Source organism: Amborella trichopoda, chromosome 7, assembly GCF_054954075.1.
Source record: "Amborella trichopoda isolate Santa Cruz 75 chromosome 7, AtrichopodaSantaCruz75HAP2 v2.0, whole genome shotgun sequence".
NCBI classification, from domain to species: Eukaryota; Viridiplantae; Streptophyta; class Magnoliopsida; order Amborellales; family Amborellaceae; genus Amborella; species Amborella trichopoda.
In genome coordinates this window covers 42,250,478-42,256,477 of record NC_142342.1, presented here as the reverse complement: position 1 = coordinate 42,256,477, position 6,000 = coordinate 42,250,478, and positions in this window count along the sequence as shown.

Genomic DNA, 6,000 nt, shown 5'->3' with positions numbered 1-6,000 from the left:
ATTCCTTCGGTTGACGGTTGCTTTGGACCTAAAGTCTTCAAAATATATATATATATATATATATATATATATATATTTATTTATTTATTTATTTATTTTGAGAGATACTATGAACTATTTCCCACGATTTTTATCCTTCTGCAATTTTGTTACTTCAGATGTTAGGGTTTCTAGTGTCGATAGTTTTTAATAATAAGTATGGTTGGGAAAAATAAAGTTGGAGCTTGTTAAGGGGTAACTGGGATATTTTTAAACTTTATTTGGCAGGGAACTCTTACTGAACCAGGTTCGGACTAGGCCCGCCCTTGCTCGTGTCCAGTACGAAACAGTATAGGATCGGCCTAGTCTTGGCGCAAGCCTGAAATTTTAGTTTTAGGGCTGGCCCTAAGCTCAATATGGAACGTCTGAGCTAGGCCGGAACTAAAGAAAATCGGCCCAATGCCAAGCCGGTTGCTCGGGCTCATGGTTAAAGTTCAAAAAAAAAAATTAAAAAAAAGCCAGCCGGGGCCCAAACCGTGGCCAATGACATGCAGTTAAACCATTCCAGAAACTGAGCCCGGCCCTAGAGTATTTGGGCCGACCCACACCGAGTAATGGACCAATAGGAAAGGGGTTTACATTGCTTTGTCGTGGGCCTTGCATCCGATCCACTAATCCTTCTCTGTCAATGCTTCCTGATTTCCTATCATCTGAAAATAAGGTCCGATCAGCTGCAAAAGGAGACACCCATAATGCTTGCATGTGAGCTCAGAGGTAGCATGTGGAGCACCAGTGAGTAAATGATTGTGGACCATTCAATACCGCTACTGCGCTCTAGCTGCACCACTACTCACTCTTGCTACCCACCCCACTGTTCATCTTTTAGGCAATATATGTATATTTATATATGAAAGAGAGAGGGGGTAAAGACATAGACTTCATGTCACTGTATCATTGTAATATAATGAATCACACTTTTAAAAAATTATATTTGTGACATTTGTATAACCTCAAAAGTTGCACACGTTTTTTTTTTATCCCAATAATTAATCCCAACAAAGCAAAATTCAATGTACGCTTTAAATATAGTCACAATGAGTCCCCTGCTAACAATGAATCTAGGCTATCTATTTGATAAGTTTAAAGACCTAGGTATTTACGAACTCAAAGTCTTTTTTTTTTTTTAACATTATTTATTTAATAATAATAAATTCATCTAAAAAATTAGAAAAAAAAAAATCTTTGTAAGGCCTAGATCTAAATACTTTACCAATTTGATGTCCTATATTACTTGGGATAAAATAAGACTTTATAGGGTATGTTTTTAAATTTTTATTTTTTGTGATTGTTTATTAAAATAAAAATAGTATATTTATAAAAATTACGGTAAAAAGAATAGGCATAATATAGCTTTTGAAGATCATTTCATTATATTACTTTACAACCATTACATGAAGTCAATATATATATATATATATATATAGATGCAGTTTGTATAGAGCCAAGGCTCTAAACAATCAAATTAGAGCTCGCTTTCAAATAGTGTCGAGAAATGTAGTTTCAATATTGGAAATATTTGTGATAGCTTTAAAATATATTTTTATCTTTAATTATAAAATTTAAAGTTTAAAAAATAATTTAGATCGAGCAGATCTATGAAAATTTGAAAATCTTGAAAATTGACGGTCCAAAAATACATTACAAGATGTACTATTTCCAAAACTTGAAATCCATTTTTTTTTTCATGCCCATGCATCTTGATGTCGAGATGATCATTTTGAGAAAATCTAGACATCGAAACAACATCTTTTTGTGCAATTTATGAGGTAGGCTCTAATTTGATTGTTTAGAGCCTAGGCTCCACATATAAATTTTCCTATATATATATATATATATAGCACCTTACGATTGATCGTTTTCTTTTTTTCTTGAAGAAACACAATTCCCTTTTTAATTATTATGATGTTTTCTCTTTTCTTTTATTTTTTTAATATTTACCTATTATAATATCTCTTAAAATCCTCAGAGGGGGTGAGAGAGAGTTTTATTGATCCTTTATATAATTACTGAATTTGTATAATTCTTGAAGAAGAGTAGAGAGAGTTTATGATCCTTAAGAATGATTGAAAAGGAGAGCAGCGAGAGATGAAAGGCCAAAAAGCTTTCTACTTGGGTCATACTTATCAGAAATAGATATTTCAGAAGGATAAAAAACAAAACTAATGCATTTTCTTTTTTTATCTAATGGCCACCGACAAGTATTGGTGTTTTATCTAAAAGAGACCCTTCTTTCTTCCCATTTAAAAAAGACCACCAACGGGTATATGGCCTACCATAAGAGGGACCTATTTATTTCCTTTTTCTTCTTTCCAAAAGCTCCCAAATCAGTGGTCAATTACCTCTTAACGTTCCAAAAACCAAAAACGGAGTGGATAATTCTCACTTGTTAAGATCTCCATGACCCATAATTTTTTGGAATCTTTTTGTTTTGGAAAGCCTTTTTATGTATACACAATTACTTATCATCATTCAATATGAAATCTGATAGTTTAGGTGTGTCACAAAGTTCAATAAATTTTTTTTAAACTTTGAGCTCGATCAATGAAATAAATACAACCACCCAATTTCCATTTATAAATATAGGAGTAATTATCCTATGAGACCCTCCCACACCCATGTGTATCGGACCCCAAAAGATTACTATTAAATTTAATACAAATCTCTAGAAAAATTATCATATAGGTGTAAAACTTGACTTTTCTAGATATCTATGTCAAATTTAATAGTGATCCTTTAGGGCTCTACACATATGGGTGTAGGAGGGTCTCATAGGATCCTTACTCATAAATGTAATTAGGGAATAAGATATGTATTTTCCTCTTTATAATTATAACCCCAAGTAACCTTGGGTCATGAAAGCTCATGGACTTCCTTCAAATTAAAAGAAAATGGTGTTCAACCTCATTTTCTAATTACAACACTTAACCCTTATTTTAATAAGTCCATCATATAAAAAGAATTTGAATTGTGTCTTTTAACCTTGGTAGAAGTTTATATAAAGCTGAGGCTCTAAACAATCAAATTTGAGCCTACCTCAAAAATTTCACTAGAAGAGATTGTTTTTATGCTCAAATATATTCAAATTGATCATATCGACATCAAGATGCATGGATATGCGAAAAAAAAATGGATTTTAAGTTATGGAAATAGTGCATCTTGTAACGCATTTTTGGACCGTCAATTTTCAAGATTTTCAAATTTTCATAGATCTGTCGATCTACATTAATTTTTAAACTTTAACTTTATAAATGAATATGAAAATATATTTTAAGACGATCATAAAGATTTTCAATATTAAACCACATTTCTCGACACTATTTGAAAGTAAGCTCTAATTTGTTTGTTTAAAGCCTAGGCTCTATACAAGCCGCACCCTTTAACTTGTTTGTGAGTTCACAAAAGGAGCGAAGGAGATGAGGACTGAAATGAGAGATGTGGGGGGGGGGGGGGGGGAGAGAGATGCTCACAGGTGAGGAAGAGAGAAAAAGAGAGAGTTTTTCTAGGGTTTGATGACGGGTAATATAAATGGCAAATATTATAATTGGACATTGAAAAAAGTATAGAGGGAGTCGAATCTCATTTTCTTTTAACATAAGGGGTTCATGAGTTTTCTATGGACTTGAGGGTTTCGAATTACAGAGAGGAGGGGTTTTTCTATATTTTATAAGTGAATTGAGATCTATATAGATCTTGATTATATGGTTAGAATTGAGTTAATGACAATGTAACTAATCAATGCAAGATATTTTTTTTGAAATATAATTAATGTATAACATTGTTGATAGCACATTTCTGATCTAAACAATAAAAATGTCTCCCGACTTGCTCCGGCCCAAGGAAGTGCCAAAATCTCAAATAAATTTCTTAGAATTTTGAATCCATAAATTATCTTTCATGACAAATGAGTGTACTTTTTACCGTTGATGGTGTTATCCAAAACTTTGATGGGTCAGGATGTTTCAAAGTGAAGGATCATTATTCGACACTTTGATTGCATTTGCACTGGTCATAATTCATATGGTCCCAAAAGGCAAAAACATGAGTGAAAAAGGGTGTATCACTCATTCCAATGCAGAAAAATAAGAGAGAGAAAGAGAGTCCATTTGTTCTTGGAGTGATGGTCTCCAAAATCTAAAGATCATTCCCTAACCACCTCCTTGTTGAATGTACTTGTTCATTTGATGATCTAATGTCTAATCATTGTTACAATATTTGCTAAAAGTTTGAAATAAGTAACACATTATTAGTGATTATCCTCCAAACTTTTTGAATACTTCATCAAACTGATTAAAATATAATAATGTCATTTGTCATTATTCATTCCAAATGATTAAATTCACTTCTCTTATTAATAACAGGTACCATCAATAGAACGCTGCACTTTATAGAAACCAAATAAATAGTAAGGGATATTCGCTCTCTCTCGATCAACATTTAATAAACTACCTCTCAATCCTTCTTCTCCAACTAATTATATTGGAAAGAGTTTATATGAGGTTCACACTTTACAGTTATTTTGATGTTGGAAAAACATCTAATTGATCATCTCGATATCGAGATACACCGCTGTGGAAAGAGAAATTTTTGGGTAATGCAACTTGTAACACATTATGTGGATCATCCAATATTCAAGATTTTCATGCATTTATATATTCTTGTACCATCCTAAAGATTTTCGACGCCGAAATTGCATCTCATGACAAAGTTTGGGGGTGCACCTTACTTTGATTGTTTAATGTTTCAACCTCGCAATCCACACCCATATGTTTTTCTTCCTCTACCTATCTACTGTAAACTAGAATTGGGTGAAGACTCCTTGCTGATTCAAATTAGCTTCACCGATTCTAGGCGAACTAAACAATGGAAAACAAGAAAAATTATGAAAAAAGTGGGGAAATTTATCGATATGCACCTAAGAGTTCAAGTACTTAATTTAATTTTATTTACTTATTTGTTTTGATTTAATTTCAAAAACCTCATCACAACGTATTCATTTAGAATAATTGAAAGTAGGTAAAATGTCAAACTTATTTTGATAAATTCCCAACAAAAATAACATGAGATTTGAAAATCTGTAGTGAATTGAGAAGTTCATGACATTGGATTGTTCCATTCTAAACATACAATTTCGCGATTCATGAACATTTGGAAGATAAGAAAAATTATGTAAGAATAACATGAAATTCAAATGTCACATTTGAAGTGAGCAATTTACTTCATTGAATTGTTCAATTTTAGACAATTTAAGTAATTTCATGATTTGTGACGATCAGAGTCTAGAGACTCTCCCTCATTAAAGGTATGGTCGTGGATAGAATAGGATGGCGGATCAAGATTCATATAACTGGTCCCAAATAATTGGGAAGAGACTTCGATGACAATAATGAAAATAGAGTGACCACCTTCAAGCCGACAAAGGTGATTGAACGTTTAGCTGCTGTCTTTCTAAAATTAATAATAAGGAACCCTCTTTCTCTCCTCCATTATACGAAGTAAATAGTATTATTGGAAAGAAGACAGCAATGGAAGCCAAAAAGAAGAAGATCGGGCCTTCCAAGCCTGGCAAATGTGGCTTCTTTTGCCTTTCCCTTTTATTGGGAACAGGTGCCACGTGGCCCACCGAGAATTTCTCCATTGATCTTCTCGGATTCCATCAGACGGCTAAGACCAGCCCATGTCATCGCATGGAGAAATCAACCTCCACTCATTACTAGCCAAGCTCATGAACGGCTGATACAACCCCAATGTGAGAGGCTCCTCCATCTCAGCCGTCCAGCTCAAGCGAGGTGGGGCCCAAAGGCGGTTATCCCCCCAGGAGCTAAAAAGTACAACGACGGCCTAACTAACCCAGGTGGTTAGCTGGGTAACCAGGGTTAAGGGCCGTCACGCCTGAGGCATGAACGCCTTTAAAGCCAAGTAAAAGAAAGAAGGTGGTGCCACGTCAGTATTCCCACCTGACCC